This window comes from Lissotriton vulgaris, chromosome 9 (genome assembly GCF_964263255.1).
Source record: "Lissotriton vulgaris chromosome 9, aLisVul1.2, whole genome shotgun sequence".
NCBI classification, from domain to species: domain Eukaryota; kingdom Metazoa; phylum Chordata; class Amphibia; order Caudata; family Salamandridae; genus Lissotriton; species Lissotriton vulgaris.
This window is the reverse complement of record NC_141697.1, coordinates 539,683,658-539,706,827: the sequence shown is the minus strand read 5'-3', so window position 1 is coordinate 539,706,827 and position 23,170 is coordinate 539,683,658. Positions and strand designations below refer to the sequence as shown.

The following is a 23,170-nucleotide window of genomic DNA, read 5'->3' as shown; positions in this document are numbered from 1 at the left end:
CTATTGCTTTTCATGTTGGTATCTAAACCAAATGCACCATTGAAGCTGGTGCATGATAGTCATTGAACTCAGGGTCCTAATGTTTAGAACCGAGAGCGCACAGATCAGAGGGCGTTGGTGGTATAGTGGTGAGCATAGCTGCCTTCCAAGCAGTGGACCCGGGTTCGATTCCCGGCCAACGCAGTACAAATACTTATATATTCTGCAAGCAGGATATATTTTAAAGCAACATTTCACAAAATGGTAATATAATGAAGAGGTTAATCAGCCATTATATAAAAAATAAACAAATATGTAGGCAAGCATGTCGATCGCCCCTTCTGCTATATTCATTGTCCTAATATATGATAAGTTTCATAAAGCAGAGTCACCACTCACATGTGCTGGTAAAAAAATATGTTACAGTGGGCAGACAATGAAAGGGCTGAGGCCCGACCAGACATTTTAACTCCAGCATCTCTATGTTAAAAAGCATTTCCTAGGCAATATTTAGCCTCTGAAAAAAATATGCAAGATCCAGCAATAAATCTGGCAAAAGTCCCCAACATTTTGTGCATACTTGTGCCCTCACCTGAATGTAGCACCACCTTGTAGCCGTCGGAGGTAACTGCAGCTCACAAAATGTTTCATCAGAGGGCAAGTTTAGAGGAATCCAAAAGGCAGATGTCCATGGAAAGAGCCTCCGACTGCAGCAGGAAGTTTGGATGCTTCAAATTTGCATAGCTTCCAGTCCAACGTCCTCTCATGTACCGAATGCTCCCAAACGCTCTAAAGCCTTATACCCGGCAAGCCCTCACCGGGTAGATCTCTGGCTCCCAGGTAAAGCCAAATACTGAGCATGCAAGCACTAGGATCACAGAGAGAGAGAGAGACAGAGAGCGTCGGAGAGCTGTTGTCTTGTTAAAGGCCTGAAACGGCTAGTGCCTAAGAGGGTCTGGACTTTCAGTTGTGACTGATTGTGAGAGGGGAAGATAAAGATTTTCTGCACCCAGCATGCCTTGCGATATACTTAGGCAAATGAGGTGAGAGCCTGACCAATCCCACGTCACTTCTCTGAATGCCTCCTCATCTGCATAAAGAGAACACTTTCACAAAGGAGCAGAGTGGCGCAGCGGAAGCGTGCTGGGCCCATAACCCAGAGGTCGATGGATCGAAACCATCCTCTGCTAATTTTGCTTGATTTTCCTTCCAAGGACCAAGCTGTCATTTCCACATAGCCAGAAAGGAAAAGTGCAAGCTTGTGCCAGCTATGTGAGAAAAGACTTCTCAACTATTCGTGTCTGTGTAATACAAGAGTGATCGTGAAAGGTACAACCCTGTACTTTGAAAGTAAAGACACACAATTATAACCATAAATGACTGACTGGTGGGAGCTTCACACAACTTTCTGGGCATGCTTTGAATTTCATTCTTCCCTTTTTGTTCTGCTCTTATCTATCTCCTGGGCATTTCATGGAATGTTCTCTTTCTCTTCCCTGCTTTGCTTCCCATGCTGCCTATATATGCTCATTTCTACTATTTGTACTGTTGCTTTTCATTTCTTCTCTTCTGCACAACTTTGTCCTTGGTTTCAATCCCCAGTTCCTTACCCTCTGCAAAAAACGTTCTACTGCTTCTCATGTTGGTATCTAAACCAAATGCACCATTGAAGCTGGTGCAAGATAGTCATTGATTTCTGCAACGTAATATTTAGAACCGAGAGCTAACACATCAGAGGGCGTTGGTGGTATAGTGGTGAGCATAGCTGCTTCCCAAGCAGTTGACCCGGGTTCGATTCCCGGCCAACGCACTGAAAATACTTATATATTCTGCAAGCAGGATATATTGTAATGCAACATGTCACAAAATGGAAATTTCACAAACAGATTAATCAGCCATAAATAAACAAATACGTGGGCAAACATCTCAATCGCACCTTCTGCTACATACATTGTCCTAATATATGATAAGTTTCATAAAGCAGAGTCACAACACACATGTGCTGGTAATAAATTTGTTACAGTGGGCAAACAATGGAAGGGCTGAGGCCCGACCAGACATTGTAACTCCAGCATCTCTATGTTAAAAAGCATTTCTAGGCAATATCTAGCCTCTGAAAATATATGCAAGATCCACCGATAAATCTGGCAAAAGTCCCTAACATTTTGTGCATACTTGTGCTCTCACCTGAATGTAGCGCCACCTTGTAGCTGTCGAAGGAAACTGCTGCTCACAAAATGTTTTATCAGAAGGCAAGTTGAGAGGAATCCAAGAGTCAGATGTCCATGGAAAGAACCACTCACTGAAGCAGGAATGTTGGAGGCTTCATATTCGCATATTTTCCTGTCCAACGTCCACAACGCTCCCAAACGCTCAAAAGCCTCACACCGGGCAAGCCCTCACCGGGTATATCTCTGGCTCCAAGGTAAAGCCAAATCCTGAGCATGCTAGTGCTAGGATCACAGAGCGAGAGAGAGATGGTTCAAGAGCTACTGTCTTGATAAAGGCCTGAAACGGCTAGTGCCTAAGAGTGTCTGACTTTCAGTTATGACTGATTGTGAGAGGGGAAGATGAAGTTTTTCTGCACCCAGCATGCCTTGGGATATACTTATGCAAATGAGGTGAGAGCCAGACCAATCCCATGCTACTCTGCTTAATGCTCCTTATCTGCATGAAAAGAACACTTTCACAACGGAGCAGAGTGGCGCAGCGGAAGCGTGCTGGGCCCATAACCCAGAGGTCGATGGATCGAAACCATCCTCTGCTAATTTTGCTTGATTTTACTTCCAAGGACCAAGCTGTCATTTCCACCATACCAGCAAGGAAAAGCGCAAGCTTGTGCCAGCTATGTGAGAAAAGACTTCTCAACTATCTGTGTCTGCTGAAATACAAGAGAGGGATCGTCAAAGGATCCACACTGTACTTTGAAAGTAAAGGCACACAATAATAAGCATGAATGAGTGGTGGGACCTTCAAACACTTTTATGTGGAGGCTTTGAATTTCATTCTTCCCTTTTTTGTTCTGCTCTTATCTATCTCCTGGGCATTTCATGGAATGTTCTCTATTTCTCTTCCCTGCTTTGCTTCCCATGCTGCCTCTATGTGTTCATATCTATTATTTGTATTGCTGCTTTCCATTCTTCTCTTCTGCACAGCTTTGTCCTTGGTTTCAATCCCAGTTCCTTACCCTCTACAAAAACTTTCTATTGCTTTTCATGTTGGTATCTAAACCAAATGCACCATTGAAGCTGGTGCATGATAGTCATTGAACTCAGGGTCCTAATGTTTAGAACCGAGAGCGCACAGATCAGAGGGCGTTGGTGGTATAGTGGTGAGCATAGCTGCCTTCCAAGCAGTGGACCCGGGTTCGATTCCCGGCCAACGCAGTACAAATACTTATATATTCTGCAAGCAGGATATATTTTAAAGCAACATTTCACAAAATGGTAATATAATGAAGAGGTTAATCAGCCATTATATAAAAAATAAACAAATATGTAGGCAAGCATGTCGATCGCCCCTTCTGCTATATTCATTGTCCTAATATATGATAAGTTTCATAAAGCAGAGTCACCACTCACATGTGCTGGTAAAAAAATATGTTACAGTGGGCAGACAATGAAAGGGCTGAGGCCCGACCAGACATTTTAACTCCAGCATCTCTATGTTAAAAAGCATTTCCTAGGCAATATTTAGCCTCTGAAAAAAATATGCAAGATCCAGCAATAAATCTGGCAAAAGTCCCCAACATTTTGTGCATACTTGTGCCCTCACCTGAATGTAGCACCACCTTGTAGCCGTCGGAGGTAACTGCAGCTCACAAAATGTTTCATCAGAGGGCAAGTTTAGAGGGATCCAAAAGGCAGATGTCCATGGAAAGAGCCTCCGACTGCAGCAGGAAGTTTGGATGCTTCAAATTTGCATAGCTTCCAGTCCAACGTCCTCTCATGTACCGAATGCTCCCAAACGCTCTAAAGCCTTATACCCGGCAAGCCCTCACCGGGTAGATCTCTGGCTCCCAGGTAAAGCCAAATACTGAGCATGCAAGCACTAGGATCACAGAGAGAGAGAGAGACAGAGAGCGTCGGAGAGCTGTTGTCTTGTTAAAGGCCTGAAACGGCTAGTGCCTAAGAGGGTCTGGACTTTCAGTTGTGACTGATTGTGAGAGGGGAAGATAAAGATTTTCTGCACCCAGCATGCCTTGCGATATACTTAGGCAAATGAGGTGAGAGCCTGACCAATCCCACGTCACTTCTCTGAATGCCTCCTCATCTGCATAAAGAGAACACTTTCACAAAGGAGCAGAGTGGCACAGCGGAAGCGTGCTGGGCCCATAACCCAGAGGTCGATGGATCGAAACCATCCTCTGCTAATTTTGCTTGATTTTCCTTCCAAGGACCAAGCTGTCATTTCCACATAGCCAGAAAGGAAAAGTGCAAGCTTGTGCCAGCTATGTGAGAAAAGACTTCTCAACTATTCGTGTCTGTGTAATACAAGAGTGATCGTGAAAGGTACAACCCTGTACTTTGAAAGTAAAGACACACAATTATAACCATAAATGACTGACTGGTGGGAGCTTCACACAACTTTCTGGGCATGCTTTGAATTTCATTCTTCCCTTTTTGTTCTGCTCTTATCTATCTCCTGGGCATTTCATGGAATGTTCTCTTTCTCTTCCCTGCTTTGCTTCCCATGCTGCCTATATATGCTCATTTCTACTATTTGTACTGTTGCTTTTCATTTCTTCTCTTCTGCACAACTTTGTCCTTGGTTTCAATCCCCAGTTCCTTACCCTCTGCAAAAAACGTTCTACTGCTTCTCATGTTGGTATCTAAACCAAATGCACCATTGAAGCTGGTGCAAGATAGTCATTGATTTCTGCAACGTAATATTTAGAACCGAGAGCTAATACATCAGAGGGCGTTGGTGGTATAGTGGTGAGCATAGCTGCTTCCCAAGCAGTTGACCCGGGTTCGATTCCCGGCCAACGCACTGAAAATACTTATATATTCTGCAAGCAGGATATATTGTAATGCAACATGTCACAAAATGGAAATTTCACGAACAGATTAATCAGCCATATATAAAAAAATAAACAAATACGTGGGCAAACATCTCAATCGCACCTTCTGCTACATACATTGTCCTAATATATGATAAGTTTCATAAAGCAGAGTCACAACACACATGTGCTGGTAATAAATTTGTTACAGTGGGCAAACAATGGAAGGGCTGAGGCCCGACCAGACATTGTAACTCCAGCATCTCTATGTTAAAAAGCATTTCTAGGCAATATCTAGCCTCTGAAAAAATATGCAAGATCCACCGATAAATCTGGCAAAAGTCCCTAACATTTTGTGCATACTTGTGCTCTCACCTGAATGTAGCGCCACCTTGTAGCTGTCGAAGGAAACTGCTGCTCACAAAATGTTTTATCAGAAGGCAAGTTGAGAGGAATCCAAGAGTCAGATGTCCATGGAAAGAACCACTCACTGAAGCAGGAATGTTGGAGGCTTCATATTCGCATAGTTTCCTGTCCAACGTCCACAACGCTCCCAAACGCTCAAAAGCCTCACACCGGGCAAGCCCTCACCGGGTATATCTCTGGCTCCAAGGTAAAGCCAAATCCTGAGCATGCTAGTGCTAGGATCACAGAGCGAGAGAGAGATGGTTCAAGAGCTACTGTCTTGATAAAGGCCTGAAACGGCTACTGCCTAAGAGTGTCTGACTTTCAGTTATGACTGATTGTGAGAGGGGAAGATGAAGTTTTTCTGCACCCAGCATGCCTTGGGATATACTTATGCAAATGAGGTGAGAGCCAGACCAATCCCATGCTACTCTGCCTAATGCTCCTTATCTGCATAAAAAGAACACTTTCACAACGGAGCAGAGTGGCGCAGCGGAAGCGTGCTGGGCCCATAACCCAGAGGTCGATGGATCGAAACCATCCTCTGCTAATTTTGCTTGATTTTACTTCCAAGGACCAAGCTGTCATTTCCACGCTACCAGCAAGGAAAAGCGCAAGCTTGTGCCAGCTATGTGAGAAAAGACTTCTCAACTATCTGTGTCTGCTGAAATACAAGAGAGGGATCGTCAAAAGCTCCACACTGTACTTTGAAAGTAAAGGCACACAATAATAAGCATGAATGACTGGTGGGACCTTCAAACACTTTTATGTGGAGGCTTTGAATTTCATTCTTCCCTTTTTTGTTCTGCTCTTATCTATCTCCTGGGCATTTCATGGAATGTTCTCTATTTCTCTTCCCTGCTTTGCTTCCCATGCTGCCTCTATGTGTTCATATCTATTATTTGTATTGCTGCTTTCCATTCTTCTCTTCTGCACAGCTTTGTCCTTGGTTTCAATCCCAGTTCCTTACCCTCTACAAAAACTTTCTATTGCTTTTCATGTTGGTATCTAAACCAAATGCACCATTGAAGCTGGTGCATGATAGTCATTGAACTCAGGGTCCTAATGTTTAGAACCGAGAGCGCAAAGATCAGAGGGCGTTGGTGGTATAGTGGTGAGCATAGCTGCCTTCCAAGCAGTTGACCCGGGTTCGATTCCCGGCCAACGCAGTACAAATACATATATATTCTGCAAGCAGGATATATTTTAAAGCAACATTTCACAAACTGGTAATATAATTAAGAGGTTAATCAGCCATTATATAAAAAATAAACAAATATGTAGGCAAGCATTTCGATCGCCCCTTCTGCTATATTCATTGTCCTAATATATGATAAGTTTCATAAAGCAGAGTCACCACTCACATGTACTGGTAAAAAAATATGTTACAGTGGGCAGACAATGAAAGGGCTGAGGCCCGACCAGACATTTTAACTCCAGCATCTCTATGTTAAAAAGCATTTCCTAGGCAATATTTAGCCTCTGAAAAAAATATGCAAGATCCAGCAATAAATCTGGCAAAAGTCCCCAACATTTTGTGCATACTTGTGCCCTCACCTGAATGTAGCACCACCTTGTAGCCGTCGGAGGTAACTGCAGCTCACAAAATGTTTCATCAGAGGGCAAGTTTAGAGGAATCCAAAAGGCAGATGTCCATGGAAAGAGCCTCCGACTGCAGCAGGAAGTTTGGATGCTTCAAATTTGCATAGCTTCAAGTCCAACGTCCTCTCATGTACCGAACGCTCCCAAACGCTCTAAAGCCTTATACCGGCAAGCCCTCACCGGGTAGATCTCTGGCTCCCAGGAAAAGCCAAATACTGAGCATGCAAGCACTAGGATCACAGAGAGAGAGAGAGACAGAGAGCGTCGGAGAGCTGTTGTCTTGTTAAAGGCCTGAAACGGCTAGTGCCTAAGAGGGTCTGGACTTTCAGTTGTGACTGATTGTGAGAGGGGAAGATAAAGATTTTCTGCACCCAGCATGCCTTGCGATATACTTAGGCAAATGAGGTGAGAGCCCGACCAATCCCACGTCACTTCTCTGAATGCCTCCTCATCTGCATAAAGAGAACACTTTCACAAAGGAGCAGAGTGGCGCAGCGGAAGCGTGCTGGGCCCATAACCCAGAGGTCGATGGATTGAAACCATCCTCTGCTAATTTTGCTTGATTTTCCTTCCAAGGACCAAGCTGTCATTTCCACATTGCCAGAAAGGAAAAGTGCAAGCTTGTGCCAGCTATGTGAGAAAAGACTTCTCAACTATTCGTGTCTGTGTAATACAAGAGTGATCGTGAAAGGTACAACCCTGTACTTTGAAAGTAAAGACACACAATTATAACCATAAATGACTGGTGGGAGCTTCACACAACTTTCTGGGCATGCCTTGAATTTCATTCTTCCCTTTTTGTTCTGCTCTTATCTATCTCCTGGGCATTTCATGGAATGTTCTCTTTCTCTTCCCTGCTTTGCTTCCCATGCTGCCTATATATGCTCATTTCCACTATTTGTACTGTTGCTTTTCATTTCTTCTCTTCTGCACAACTTTGTCCTTGGTTTCAATCCCCAGTTCCTTACCCTCTGCAAAAAACGTTCTACTGCTTCTCATGTTGGTATCTAAACCGAATGCACCATTGAAGATGGTGCAAGATAGTCATTGATTTCTGCAACGTAATATTTAGAACCGAGAGCTAACACATCAGAGGGCGTTGGTGGTATAGTGGTGAGCATAGCTGCTTCCCAAGCAGTTGACCCGGGTTCGATTCCCGGCCAACGCACTGAAAATACTTATATATTCTGCAAGCAGGATATATTGTCATGTAACAAAATGGAAATTTCACGAACAGATTAATCAGCCATATATAAAAAAATAAACAAATACGTGGGCAAACATCTCAATCGCACCTTCTGCTACATACATTGTCCTAATATATGATAAGTTTCATAAAGCAGAGTCACAACACACATGTGCTGGTAATAAATTTGTTACAGTGGGCAAACAATGGAAGGGCTGAGGCCCGACCAGACATTGTAACTCCAGCATCTCTATGTTAAAAAGCATTTCTAGGCAATATCTAGCCTCTGAAAAAAATATGCAAGATCCACCGATAAATCTGGCAAAAGTCCCTAACATTTTGTGCATACTTGTGCTCTCACTTGAATGTAGCGCCACCTTGTAGCTGTCGAAGGAAACTGCTGCTCACAAAATGTTTTATCAGAAGGCAAGTTGAGAGGAATCCAAGAGTCAGATGTCCATGGAAAGAACCACTCACTGAAGCAGGAATGTTGGAGGCTTCATATTCGCATAGTTTCCTGTCCAACGTCCACTCACGTCCCGAACGCTCCCAAACGCTCAAAAGCCTCACACCGGGCAAGTCCTCACCCGGTATATCTCTGGCTCCCAGGTAAAGCCAAATCCTGAGCATGCTAGTGCTAGGATCACAGAGAGAGAGAGAAATGGTTCAAGAGCTACTGTCTTGATAAAGGCCTGAAACGGCTAGTGCCTAAGAGTGTCTGACTTTCAGTTATGACTGATTGTGAGAGGGGAAGATGAAGTTTTTCTGCACCCAGCATGCCTTGGGATATACTTATGCAAATGAGGTGAGAGCCAGACCAATCCCATGCTACTCTGCTTAATGCTCCTTATCTGCATAAAAAGAACACTTTCACAACAGAGCAGAGTGGCGCAGCGGAAGCGTGCTGGGCCCATAACCCAGAGGTCGATGGATCGAAACCATCCTCTGCTAATTTTGCTTGATTTTACTTCCAAGGACCAAGCTGTCATTTCCACGCTGCCAGCAAGGAAAAGCGCAAGCGTGTGCCAGCTATGTGAGAAAAGACTTCTCAACTATCTGTGTCTGCTGAAATACAAGAGAGGGATCGTCAAAGGATCCACACTGTACTTTGAAAGTAAAGGCACACAATAATAAGCATGAATGATTGGTGGGACCTTCAAACACTTTTATGTGGAGGCTTTGAATTTCATTCTTCCCTTTTTTGTTCTGCTCTTATCTATCTCCTGGGCATTTCATGGAATGTTCTCTATTTCTCTTCCCTGCTTTGCTTCCCATGCTGCCTCTATGTGTTCATATCTATTATTTGTATTGCTGCTTTCCATTCTTCTCTTCTGCACAGCTTTGTCCTTGGTTTCAATCCCAGTTCCTTACCCTCTACAAAAACTTTCTATTGCTTTTCATGTTGGTATCTAAACCAAATGCACCATTGAAGCTGGTGCATGATAGTCATTGAACTCAGGGTCCTAATGTTTAGAACCGAGAGCGCAAAGATCAGAGGGCGTTGGTGGTATAGTGGTGAGCATAGCTGCCTTCCAAGCAGTTGACCCGGGTTCGATTCCCGGCCAACGCAGTACAAATACTTATATATTCTGCAAGCAGGATATATTTTAAAGCAACATTTCACAAAATGGTAATATAATTAAGAGGTTAATCAGCCATTATATAAAAAATAAACAAATATGTAGGCAAGCATTTCGATCGCCCCTTCTGCTATATTCATTGTCCTAATATATGATAAGTTTCATAAAGCAGAGTCACCACTCACATGTACTGGTAAAAAAATATGTTACAGTGGGCAGACAATGAAAGGGCTGAGGCCCGACCAGACATTTTAACTCCAGCATCTCTATGTTAAAAAGCATTTCCTAGGCAATATTTAGCCTCTGAAAAAAATATGCAAGATCCAGCAATAAATCTGGCAAAAGTCCCCAACATTTTGTGCATACTTGTGCCCTCACCTGAATGTAGCACCACCTTGTAGCCGTCGGAGGTAACTGCAGCTCACAAAATGTTTCATCAGAGGGCAAGTTTAGAGGAATCCAAAAGGCAGATGTCCATGGAAAGAGCCTCCGACTGCAGCAGGAAGTTTGGATGCTTCAAATTTGCATAGCTTCCAGTCCAACGTCCTCTCATGTACCGAACGCTCCCAAACGCTCTAAAGCCTTATACCCGGCAAGCCCTCACCGGGTAGATCTCTGGCTCCCAGGAAAAGCCAAATACTGAGCATGCAAGCACTAGGATCACAGAGAGAGAGAGAGACAGAGAGCGTCGGAGAGCTGTTGTCTTGTTAAAGGCCTGAAACGGCTAGTGCCTAAGAGGGTCTGGACTTTCAGTTGTGACTGATTGTGAGAGGGGAAGATAAAGATTTTCTGCACCCAGCATGCCTTGCGATATACTTAGGCAAATGAGGTGAGAGCCCGACCAATCCCACGTCACTTCTCTGAATGCCTCCTCATCTGCATAAAGAGAACACTTTCACAAAGGAGCAGAGTGGCGCAGCGGAAGCGTGCTGGGCCCATAACCCAGAGGTCGATGGATCGAAACCATCCTCTGCTAATTTTGCTTGATTTTCCTTCCAAGGACCAAGCTGTCATTTCCACATAGCCAGAAAGGAAAAGTGCAAGCTTGTGCCAGCTATGTGAGAAAAGACTTCTCAACTATTCGTGTCTGTGTAATACAAGAGTGATCGTGAAAGGTACAACCCTGTACTTTGAAAGTAAAGACACACAATTATAACCATAAATGACTGACTGGTGGGAGCTTCACACAACTTTCTGGGCATGCTTTGAATTTCATTCTTCCCTTTTTGTTCTGCTCTTATCTATCTCCTGGGCATTTCATGGAATGTTCTCTTTCTCTTCCCTGCTTTGCTTCCCATGCTGCCTATATATGCTCATTTCTACTATTTGTACTGTTGCTTTTCATTTCTTCTCTTCTGCACAACTTTGTCCTTGGTTTCAATCCCCAGTTCCTTACCCTCTGCAAAAAACGTTCTACTGCTTCTCATGTTGGTATCTAAACCAAATGCACCATTGAAGCTGGTGCAAGATAGTCATTGATTTCTGCAACGTAATATTTAGAACCGAGAGCTAACACATCAGAGGGCGTTGGTGGTATAGTGTTGAGCATAGCTGCTTCCCAAGCAGTTGACCCGGGTTCGATTCCCGGCCAACGCACTGAAAATACTTATATATTCTGCAAGCAGGATATATTGTAATGCAACATGTCACAAAACGGAAATTTCACGAACAGATTAATCAGCCATATATAAAAAAATAAACAAATACGTGGGCAAATATCTCAATCGCACCTTCTGCTACATACATTGTCCTAATATATGATAAGTTTCATAAAGCAGAGTCACAACACACATGTGCTGGTAATAAATTTGTTACAGTGGGCAAACAATGGAAGGGCTGAGGCCCGACCAGACATTGTAACTCCAGCATCTCTATGTTAAAAAGCATTTCTAGGCAATATTTAGCCTCTGAAAAAAATATGCAAGATCCACCGATAAATCTGGCAAAAGTCCCTAACATTTTGTGCATACTTGTGCTCTCACCTGAATGTAGCGCCACCTTGTAGCTGTCGAAGGAAACTGCTGCTCACAAAATGTTTTATCAGAAGGCAAGTTGAGAGGAATCCAAGAGTCAGATGTCCATGGAAAGAACCACTCACTGAAGCAGGAATGTTGGAGGCTTCATATTCGCATAGTTTCCTGTCCAACGTCCACAACGCTCCCAAACGCTCAAAAGCCTCACACCGGGCAAGCCCTCACCGGGTATATCTCTGGCTCCAAGGTAAAGCCAAATCCTGAGCATGCTAGTGCTAGGATCACAGAGCGAGAGAGAGATGGTTCAAGAGCTACTGTCTTGATAAAGGCCTGAAACGGCTAGTGCCTAAGAGTGTCTGACTTTCAGTTATGACTGATTGTGAGAGGGGAAGATGAAGTTTTTCTGCACCCAGCATGCCTTGGGATATACTTATGCAAATGAGGTGAGAGCCAGACCAATCCCATGCTACTCTGCCTAATGCTCCTTATCTGCATAAAAAGAACACTTTCACAACGGAGCAGAGTGGCGCAGCGGAAGCGTGCTGGGCCCATAACCCAGAGGTCGATGGATCGAAACCATCCTCTGCTAATTTTGCTTGATTTTACTTCCAAGGACCAAGCTGTCATTTCCACGCTACCAGCAAGGAAAAGCGCAAGCTTGTGCCAGCTATGTGAGAAAAGACTTCTCAACTATCTGTGTCTGCTGAAATACAAGAGAGGGATCGTCAAAAGCTCCACACTGTACTTTGAAAGTAAAGGCACACAATAATAAGCATGAATGACTGGTGGGACCTTCAAACACTTTTATGTGGAGGCTTTGAATTTCATTCTTCCCTTTTTTGTTCTGCTCTTATCTATCTCCTGGGCATTTCATGGAATGTTCTCTATTTCTCTTCCCTGCTTTGCTTCCCATGCTGCCTCTATGTGTTCATATCTATTATTTGTATTGCTGCTTTCCATTCTTCTCTTCTGCACAGCTTTGTCCTTGGTTTCAATCCCAGTTCCTTACCCTCTACAAAAACTTTCTATTGCTTTTCATGTTGGTATCTAAACCAAATGCACCATTGAAGCTGGTGCATGATAGTCATTGAACTCAGGGTCCTAATGTTTAGAACCGAGAGCGCAAAGATCAGAGGGCGTTGGTGGTATAGTGGTGAGCATAGCTGCCGTCCAAGCAGTTGACCCGGGTTCGATTCCCGGCCAACGCAGTACAAATACATATATATTCTGCAAGCAGGATATATTTTAAAGCAACATTTCACAAACTGGTAATATAATTAAGAGGTTAATCAGCCATTATATAAAAAATAAACAAATATGTAGGCAAGCATTTCGATCGCCCCTTCTGCTATATTCATTGTCCTAATATATGATAAGTTTCATAAAGCAGAGTCACCACTCACATGTACTGGTAAAAAAATATGTTACAGTGGGCAGACAATGAAAGGGCTGAGGCCCGACCAGACATTTTAACTCCAGCATCTCTATGTTAAAAAGCATTTCCTAGGCAATATTTAGCCTCTGAAAAAAATATGCAAGATCCAGCAATAAATCTGGCAAAAGTCCCCAACATTTTGTGCATACTTGTGCCCTCACCTGAATGTAGCACCACCTTGTAGCCGTCGGAGGTAACTGCAGCTCACAAAATGTTTCATCAGAGGGCAAGTTTAGAGGAATCCAAAAGGCAGATGTCCATGGAAAGAGCCTCCGACTGCAGCAGGAAGTTTGGATGCTTCAAATTTGCATAGCTTCAAGTCCAACGTCCTCTCATGTACCGAACGCTCCCAAACGCTCTAAAGCCTTATACCGGCAAGCCCTCACCGGGTAGATCTCTGGCTCCCAGGAAAAGCCAAATACTGAGCATGCAAGCACTAGGATCACAGAGAGAGAGAGAGACAGAGAGCGTCGGAGAGCTGTTGTCTTGTTAAAGGCCTGAAACGGCTAGTGCCTAAGAGGGTCTGGACTTTCAGTTGTGACTGATTGTGAGAGGGGAAGATAAAGATTTTCTGCACCCAGCATGCCTTGCGATATACTTAGGCAAATGAGGTGAGAGCCCGACCAATCCCACGTCACTTCTCTGAATGCCTCCTCATCTGCATAAAGAGAACACTTTCACAAAGGAGCAGAGTGGCGCAGCGGAAGCGTGCTGGGCCCATAACCCAGAGGTCGATGGATCGAAACCATCCTCTGCTAATTTTGCTTGATTTTCCTTCCAAGGACCAAGCTGTCATTTCCACATTGCCAGAAAGGAAAAGTGCAAGCTTGTGCCAGCTATGTGAGAAAAGACTTCTCAACTATTCGTGTCTGTGTAATACAAGAGTGATCGTGAAAGGTACAACCCTGTACTTTGAAAGTAAAGACACACAATTATAACCATAAATGACTGGTGGGAGCTTCACACAACTTTCTGGGCATGCTTTGAATTTCATTCTTCCCTTTTTGTTCTGCTCTTATCTATCTCCTGGGCATTTCATGGAATGTTCTCTTTCTCTTCCCTGCTTTGCTTCCCATGCTGCCTATATATGCTCATTTCCACTATTTGTACTGTTGCTTTTCATTTCTTCTCTTCTGCACAACTTTGTCCTTGGTTTCAATCCCCAGTTCCTTACCCTCTGCAAAAAACGTTCTACTGCTTCTCATGTTGGTATCTAAACCGAATGCACCATTGAAGCTGGTGCAAGATAGTCATTGATTTCTGCAACGTAATATTTAGAACCGAGAGCTAACACATCAGAGGGCATTGGTGGTATAGTGGTGAGCATAGCTGCTTCCCAAGCAGTTGACCCGGGTTCGATTCCCGGCCAACGCACTGAAAATACTTATATATTCTGCAAGCAGGATATATTGTCATGTAACAAAATGGAAATTTCACGAACAGATTAATCAGCCATATATAAAAAAATAAACAAATACGTGGGCAAACATCTCAATCGCACCTTCTGCTACATACATTGTCCTAATATATGATAAGTTTCATAAAGCAGAGTCACAACACACATGTGCTGGTAATAAATTTGTTACAGTGGGCAAACAATGGAAGGGCTGAGGCCCGACCAGACATTGTAACTCCAGCATCTCTATGTTAAAAAGCATTTCTAGGCAATATCTAGCCTCTGAAAAAAATATGCAAGATCCACCGATAAAAGTCCCTAACATTTTGTGCATACTTGTGCTCTCACCTGAATGTAGCGCCACCTTGTAGCTGTCGAAGGAAACTGCTGCTCACAAAATGTTTTATCAGAAGGCAAGTTGAGAGGAATCCAAGAGTCAGATGTCCAAGGAAAGAACCACTCACTGAAGCAGGAATGTTGGAGGCTTCATATTCGCATAGTTTCCTGTCCAACGTCCACTCACGTCCCGAACGCTCCCAGACGCTCAAAAGCCTCACACCGGGCAAGCCCTCATCGGGTATATCTCTGGCTCCAAGGTAAAGCCAAATCCTGAGCATGCTAGTGCTAGGATAACAGAGAGAGAGAGAGATGGTTCAAGAGCTACTGTCATGATAAAGGCCTGAAACGGCTAGTGCCTAAGAGTGTCTGACTTTCAGTTATGACTGATTGTGAGAGGGGAAGATGAAGTTTTTCTGCACCCAGCATGCCTTGGGATATACTTATGCAAATGAGGTGAGAGCCAGACCAATCCCATGCTACTCTGCCTAATGCTCCTTATCTGCATAAAAAGAACACTTTCACAACGGAGCAGAGTGGCGCAGCGGAAGCGTGCTGGGCCCATAACCCAGAGGTCGATGGATCGAAACCATCCTCTGCTAATTTTGCTTGATTTTACTTCCAAGGACCAAGCTGTCATTTCCACGCTACCAGCAAGGAAAAGCGCAAGCTTGTGCCAGCTATGTGAGAAAAGACTTCTCAACTATCTGTGTCTGCTGAAATACAAGAGAGGGATCGTCAAAGGCTCCACACTGTACTTTGAAAGTAAAGGCACACAATAATAAGCATGAATGACTGGTGGGACCTTCAAACACTTTTATGTGGAGGCTTTGAATTTCATTCTTCCCTTTTTTGTTCTGCTCTTATCTATCTCCTGGGCATTTCATGGAATGTTCTCTATTTCTCTTCCCTGCTTTGCTTCCCATGCTGCCTCTATGTGTTCATATCTATTATTTGTATTGCTGCTTTCCATTCTTCTCTTCTGCACAGCTTTGTCCTTGGTTTCAATCCCAGTTCCTTACCCTCTACAAAAACTTTCTATTGCTTTTCATGTTGGTATCTAAACCAAATGCACAATTGAAGCTGGTGCATGATAGTCATTGAACTCAGGGTCCTAATGTTTAGAACCGAGAGCATACAGATCAGAGGGCGTTGGTGGTATAGTGGTGAGCATAGCTGCCTTCAAAAAAGTGGACCCGGGTTCGATTCCCGGCCAACGCAGTACAAATACTTATATATTCTGCAAGCAGGATATATTTTAAAGCAACATTTCACAAAATGGTAATATAATGAAGAGGTTAATCAGCCATTATATAAAAAATAAACAAATATGTAGGCAAGCATGTCGATCGCCCCTTCTGCTATATTCATTGTCCTAATATATGATAAGTTTCATAAAGCAGAGTCACCACTCACATGTGCTGGTAAAAAAATATGTTACAGTGGGCAGACAATGAAAGGGCTGAGGCCCGACCAGACATTTTAACTCCAGCATCTCTATGTTAAAAAGCATTTCCTAGGCAATATTTAGCCTCTGAAAAAAATATGCAAGATCCAGCAATAAATCTGGCAAAAGTCCCCAACATTTTGTGCATACTTGTGCCCTCACCTGAATGTAGCACCACCTTGTAGCCGTCGGAGGTAACTGCAGCTCACAAAATGTTTCATCAGAGGGCAAGTTTAGAGGAATCCAAAAGGCAGATGTCCATGGAAAGAGCCTCCGACTGCAGCAGGAAGTTTGGATGCTTCAAATTTGCATAGCTTCCAGTCCAACGTCCTCTCATGTACCGAATGCTCCCAAACGCTCTAAAGCCTTATACCCGGCAAGCCCTCACCGGGTAGATCTCTGGCTCCCAGGTAAAGCCAAATACTGAGCATGCAAGCACTAGGATCACAGAGAGAGAGAGAGACAGAGAGCGTCAGAGAGCTGTTGTCTTGTTAAAGGCCTGAAACGGCTAGTGCCTAAGAGGGTCTGGACTTTCAGTTGTGACTGATTGTGAGAGGGGAAGATAAAGATTTTCTGCACCCAGCATGCCTTGCGATATACTTAGGCAAATGAGGTGAGAGCCTGACCAATCCCACGTCACTTCTCTGAATGCCTCCTCATCTGCATAAAGAGAACACTTTCACAAAGGAGCAGAGTGGCGCAGCGGAAGCGTGCTGGGCCCATAACCCAGAGGTCGATGGATCAAAACCATCCTCTGCTAATTTTGCTTGATTTTCCTTCCAAGGACCAAGCTGTCATTTCCACATAGCCAGAAAGGAAAAGTGCAAGCTTGTGCCAGCTATGTGAGAAAAGACTTCTCAACTATTCGTGTCTGTGTAATACAAGAGTGATCGTGAAAGGTACAACCCTGTACTTTGAAAGTAAAGACACACAATTATAACCACAAATGACTGACTGGTGGGAGCTTCACACAACTTTCTGGGCATGCTTTGAATTTCATTCTTCCCTTTTTGTTCTGCTCTTATCTATCTCCTGGGCATTTAATGGAATGTTCTCTTTCTCTTCCCTGCTTTGCTTCCCATGCTGCCTATATATGCTCATTTCTACTATTTGTACTGTTGCTTTTCATTTCTTCTCTTCTGCACAACTTTGTCCTTGGTTTCAATCCCCAGTTCCTTACCCTCTGCAAAAAACGTTCTACTGCTTCTCATGTTGGTATCTAAACCAAATGCACCATTGAAGCTGGTGCAAGATAGTCATTGATTTCTGCAACGTAATATTTAGAACCGAGAGCTAACACATCAGAGGGCGTTGGTGGTATAGTGGTGAGCATAGCTGCTTCCCAAGCAGTTGACCCGGGTTCGATTCCCGGCCAACGCACTGAAAATACTTATATATTCTGCAAGCAGGATATATTGTAATGCAACATGTCACAAAATGGAAATTTCACGAACAGATTAATCAGCCATATATAAAAAAATAAACAAATACGTGGGCAAACATCTCAATCGCACCTTCTGCTACATACATTGTCCTAATATATCATAAGTTTCATAAAGCAGAGTCACAACACACATGTGCTGGTAATAAATTTGTTACAGTGGGCAAACAATGGAAGGGCTGAGGCCCGACCAGACATTGTAACTCCAGCATCTCTATGTTAAAAAGCATTTCTAGGCAATATCTAGCCTCTGAAAAAATATGCAAGATCCACCGATAAATCTGGCAAAAGTCCCTAACATTTTGTGCATACTTGTGCTCTCACCTGAATGTAGCGCCACCTTGTAGCTGTCGAAGGAAACTGCTGCTCACAAAATGTTTTATCAGAAGGCAAGTTGAGAGGAATCCAAGAGTCAGATGTCCATGGAAAGAACCACTCACTGAAGCAGGAATGTTGGAGGCTTCATATTCGCATAGTTTCCTGTCCAACGTCCACAACGCTCCCAAACGCTCAAAAGCCTCACACCGGGCAAGCCCTCACCGGGTATATCTCTGGCTCCAAGGTAAAGCCAAATCCTGAGCATGCTAGTGCTAGGATCACAGAGCGAGAGAGAGATGGTTCAAGAGCTACTGTCTTGATAAAGGCCTGAAACGGCTAGTGCCTAAGAGTGTCTGACTTTCAGTTATGACTGATTGTGAGAGGGGAAGATGAAGTTTTTCTGCACCCAGCATGCCTTGGGATATACTTATGCAAATGAGGTGAGAGCCAGACCAATCCCATGCTACTCTGCCTAATGCTCCTTATCTGCATAAAAAGAACACTTTCACAACGGAGCAGAGTGGCGCAGCGGAAGCGTGCTGGGCCCATAACCCAGAGGTCGATGGATCGAAACCATCCTCTGCTAATTTTGCTTGATTTTACTTCCAAGGACCAAGCTGTCATTTCCACGCTACCAGCAAGGAAAAGCGCAAGCTTGTGCCAGCTATGTGAGAAAAGACTTCTCAACTATCTGTGTCTGCTGAAATACAAGAGAGGGATCGTCAAAAGCTCCACACTGTACTTTGAAAGTAAAGGCACACAATAATAAGCATGAATGACTGGTGGGACCTTCAAACACTTTTATGTGGAGGCTTTGAATTTCATTCTTCCCTTTTTTGTTCTGCTCTTATCTATCTCCTGGGCATTTCATGGAATGTTCTCTATTTCTCTTCCCTGCTTTGCTTCCCATGCTGCCTCTATGTGTTCATATCTATTATTTGTATTGCTGCTTTCCATTCTTCTCTTCTGCACAGCTTTGTCCTTGGTTTCAATCCCAGTTCCTTACCCTCTACAAAAACTTTCTATTGCTTTTCATGTTGGTATCTAAACCAAATGCACCATTGAAGCTGGTGCATGATAGTCATTGAACTCAGGGTCCTAATGTTTAGAACCGAGAGCGCAAAGATCAGAGGGCGTTGGTGGTATAGTGGTGAGCATAGCTGCCTTCCAAGCAGTTGACCCGGGTTCGATTCCCGGCCAACGCAGTACAAATACATATATATTCTGCAAGCAGGATATATTTTAAAGCAACATTTCACAAACTGGTAATATAATTAAGAGGTTAATCAGCCATTATATAAAAAATAAACAAATATGTAGGCAAGCATTTCGATCGCCCCTTCTGCTATATTCATTGTCCTAATATATGATAAGTTTCATAAAGCAGAGTCACCACTCACATGTACTGGTAAAAAAATATGTTACAGTGGGCAGACAATGAAAGGGCTGAGGCCCGACCAGACATTTTAACTCCAGCATCTCTATGTTAAAAAGCATTTCCTAGGCAATATTTAGCCTCTGAAAAAAATATGCAAGATCCAGCAATAAATCTGGCAAAAGTCCCCAACATTTTGTGCATACTTGTGCCCTCACCTGAATGTAGCACCACCTTGTAGCCGTCGGAGGTAACTGCAGCTCACAAAATGTTTCATCAGAGGGCAAGTTTAGAGGAATCCAAAAGGCAGATGTCCATGGAAAGAGCCTCCGACTGCAGCAGGAAGTTTGGATGCTTCAAATTTGCATAGCTTCAAGTCCAACGTCCTCTCATGTACCGAACGCTCCCAAACGCTCTAAAGCCTTATACCGGCAAGCCCTCACCGGGTAGATCTCTGGCTCCCAGGAAAAGCCAAATACTGAGCATGCAAGCACTAGGATCACAGAGAGAGAGAGAGACAGAGAGCGTCGGAGAGCTGTTGTCTTGTTAAAGGCCTGAAACGGCTAGTGCCTAAGAGGGTCTGGACTTTCAGTTGTGACTGATTGTGAGAGGGGAAGATAAAGATTTTCTGCACCCAGCATGCCTTGCGATATACTTAGGCAAATGAGGTGAGAGCCCGACCAATCCCACGTCACTTCTCTGAATGCCTCCTCATCTGCATAAAGAGAACACTTTCACAAAGGAGCAGAGTGGCGCAGCGGAAGCGTGCTGGGCCCATAACCCAGAGGTCGATGGATCGAAACCATCCTCTGCTAATTTTGCTTGATTTTCCTTCCAAGGACCAAGCTGTCATTTCCACATTGCCAGAAAGGAAAAGTGCAAGCTTGTGCCAGCTATGTGAGAAAAGACTTCTCAACTATTCGTGTCTGTGTAATACAAGAGTGATCGTGAAAGGTACAACCCTGTACTTTGAAAGTAAAGACACACAATTATAACCATAAATGACTGGTGGGAGCTTCACACAACTTTCTGGGCATGCTTTGAATTTCATTCTTCCCTTTTTGTTCTGCTCTTATCTATCTCCTGGGCATTTCATGGAATGTTCTCTTTCTCTTCCCTGCTTTGCTTCCCATGCTGCCTATATATGCTCATTTCCACTATTTGTACTGTTGCTTTTCATTTCTTCTCTTCTGCACAACTTTGTCCTTGGTTTCAATCCCCAGTTCCTTACCCTCTGCAAAAAACGTTCTACTGCTTCTCATGTTGGTATCTAAACCGAATGCACCATTGAAGCTGGTGCAAGATAGTCATTGATTTCTGCAACGTAATATTTAGAACCGAGAGCTAACACATCAGAGGGCATTGGTGGTATAGTGGTGAGCATAGCTGCTTCCCAAGCAGTTGACCCGGGTTCGATTCCCGGCCAACGCACTGAAAATACTTATATATTCTGCAAGCAGGATATATTGTCATGTAACAAAATGGAAATTTCACGAACAGATTAATCAGCCATATATAAAAAAATAAACAAATACGTGGGCAAACATCTCAATCGCACCTTCTGCTACATACATTGTCCTAATATATGATAAGTTTCATAAAGCAGAGTCACAACACACATGTGCTGGTAATAAATTTGTTACAGTGGGCAAACAATGGAAGGGCTGAGGCCCGACCAGACATTGTAACTCCAGCATCTCTATGTTAAAAAGCATTTCTAGGCAATATCTAGCCTCTGAAAAAAATATGCAAGATCCACCGATAAAAGTCCCTAACATTTTGTGCATACTTGTGCTCTCACCTGAATGTAGCGCCACCTTGTAGCTGTCGAAGGAAACTGCTGCTCACAAAATGTTTTATCAGAAGGCAAGTTGAGAGGAATCCAAGAGTCAGATGTCCAAGGAAAGAACCACTCACTGAAGCAGGAATGTTGGAGGCTTCATATTCGCATAGTTTCCTGTCCAACGTCCACTCACGTCCCGAACGCTCCCAGACGCTCAAAAGCCTCACACCGGGCAAGCCCTCATCGGGTATATCTCTGGCTCCAAGGTAAAGCCAAATCCTGAGCATGCTAGTGCTAGGATAACAGAGAGAGAGAGAGATGGTTCAAGAGCTACTGTCATGATAAAGGCCTGAAACGGCTAGTGCCTAAGAGTGTCTGACTTTCAGTTATGACTGATTGTGAGAGGGGAAGATGAAGTTTTTCTGCACCCAGCATGCCTTGGGATATACTTATGCAAATGAGGTGAGAGCCAGACCAATCCCATGCTACTCTGCCTAATGCTCCTTATCTGCATAAAAAGAACACTTTCACAACGGAGCAGAGTGGCGCAGCGGAAGCGTGCTGGGCCCATAACCCAGAGGTCGATGGATCGAAACCATCCTCTGCTAATTTTGCTTGATTTTACTTCCAAGGACCAAGCTGTCATTTCCACGCTACCAGCAAGGAAAAGCGCAAGCTTGTGCCAGCTATGTGAGAAAAGACTTCTCAACTATCTGTGTCTGCTGAAATACAAGAGAGGGATCGTCAAAGGCTCCACACTGTACTTTGAAAGTAAAGGCACACAATAATAAGCATGAATGACTGGTGGGACCTTCAAACACTTTTATGTGGAGGCTTTGAATTTCATTCTTCCCTTTTTTGTTCTGCTCTTATCTATCTCCTGGGCATTTCATGGAATGTTCTCTATTTCTCTTCCCTGCTTTGCTTCCCATGCTGCCTCTATGTGTTCATATCTATTATTTGTATTGCTGCTTTCCATTCTTCTCTTCTGCACAGCTTTGTCCTTGGTTTCAATCCCAGTTCCTTACCCTCTACAAAAACTTTCTATTGCTTTTCATGTTGGTATCTAAACCAAATGCACAATTGAAGCTGGTGCATGATAGTCATTGAACTCAGGGTCCTAATGTTTAGAACCGAGAGCACACAGATCAGAGGGCGTTGGTGGTATAGTGGTGAGCATAGCTGCCTTCAAAAAAGTGGACCCGGGTTCGATTCCCGGCCAACGCAGTACAAATACTTATATATTCTGCAAGCAGGATATATTTTAAAGCAACATTTCACAAAATGGTAATATAATGAAGAGGTTAATCAGCCATTATATAAAAAATAAACAAATATGTAGGCAAGCATGTCGATCGCCCCTTCTGCTATATTCATTGTCCTAATATATGATAAGTTTCATAAAGCAGAGTCACCACTCACATGTGCTGGTAAAAAAATATGTTACAGTGGGCAGACAATGAAAGGGCTGAGGCCCGACCAGACATTTTAACTCCAGCATCTCTATGTTAAAAAGCATTTCCTAGGCAATATTTAGCCTCTGAAAAAAATATGCAAGATCCAGCAATAAATCTGGCAAAAGTCCCCAACATTTTGTGCATACTTGTGCCCTCACCTGAATGTAGCACCACCTTGTAGCCGTCGGAGGTAACTGCAGCTCACAAAATGTTTCATCAGAGGGCAAGTTTAGAGGAATCCAAAAGGCAGATGTCCATGGAAAGAGCCTCCGACTGCAGCAGGAAGTTTGGATGCTTCAAATTTGCATAGCTTCCAGTCCAACGTCCTCTCATGTACCGAATGCTCCCAAACGCTCTAAAGCCTTATACCCGGCAAGCCCTCACCGGGTAGATCTCTGGCTCCCAGGTAAAGCCAAATACTGAGCATGCAAGCACTAGGATCACAGAGAGAGAGA

General features: G+C 43.7%; 9 non-coding genes across 9 annotated transcripts; all 9 read left to right on the top strand.

Annotated features, from left to right (window-relative positions):
- The first annotated feature begins 111 nt into the window (after window positions 1-111).
- Window positions 112-183, top strand: TRNAG-UCC (transfer RNA glycine (anticodon UCC)). The gene has a single exon. It is a non-coding gene; the product is annotated as a tRNA-Gly (tRNA).
- A 1,534-nt stretch (window positions 184-1,717) lies between these two features.
- Window positions 1,718-1,789, top strand: TRNAG-CCC (transfer RNA glycine (anticodon CCC)). The gene has a single exon. It is a non-coding gene; the product is annotated as a tRNA-Gly (tRNA).
- Window positions 1,790-3,293: 1,504 nt separating this feature from the next.
- On the top strand, window positions 3,294-3,365 carry TRNAG-UCC (transfer RNA glycine (anticodon UCC)). The gene has a single exon. It is a non-coding gene; the product is annotated as a tRNA-Gly (tRNA).
- A 1,534-nt stretch (window positions 3,366-4,899) lies between these two features.
- TRNAG-CCC (transfer RNA glycine (anticodon CCC)) lies at window positions 4,900-4,971 on the top strand. Its single transcript has one exon. It is a non-coding gene; the product is annotated as a tRNA-Gly (tRNA).
- A 1,512-nt stretch (window positions 4,972-6,483) lies between these two features.
- Window positions 6,484-6,555, top strand: TRNAG-UCC (transfer RNA glycine (anticodon UCC)). The gene has a single exon. It is a non-coding gene; the product is annotated as a tRNA-Gly (tRNA).
- Window positions 6,556-8,084: 1,529 nt separating this feature from the next.
- TRNAG-CCC (transfer RNA glycine (anticodon CCC)) lies at window positions 8,085-8,156 on the top strand. The gene has a single exon. It is a non-coding gene; the product is annotated as a tRNA-Gly (tRNA).
- A 1,516-nt stretch (window positions 8,157-9,672) lies between these two features.
- TRNAG-UCC (transfer RNA glycine (anticodon UCC)) lies at window positions 9,673-9,744 on the top strand. The gene has a single exon. It is a non-coding gene; the product is annotated as a tRNA-Gly (tRNA).
- A 7,905-nt stretch (window positions 9,745-17,649) lies between these two features.
- On the top strand, window positions 17,650-17,721 carry TRNAG-CCC (transfer RNA glycine (anticodon CCC)). Its single transcript has one exon. It is a non-coding gene; the product is annotated as a tRNA-Gly (tRNA).
- A 1,512-nt stretch (window positions 17,722-19,233) lies between these two features.
- On the top strand, window positions 19,234-19,305 carry TRNAG-UCC (transfer RNA glycine (anticodon UCC)). Its single transcript has one exon. It is a non-coding gene; the product is annotated as a tRNA-Gly (tRNA).
- The last annotated feature ends 3,865 nt before the right edge of the window (window positions 19,306-23,170 follow it).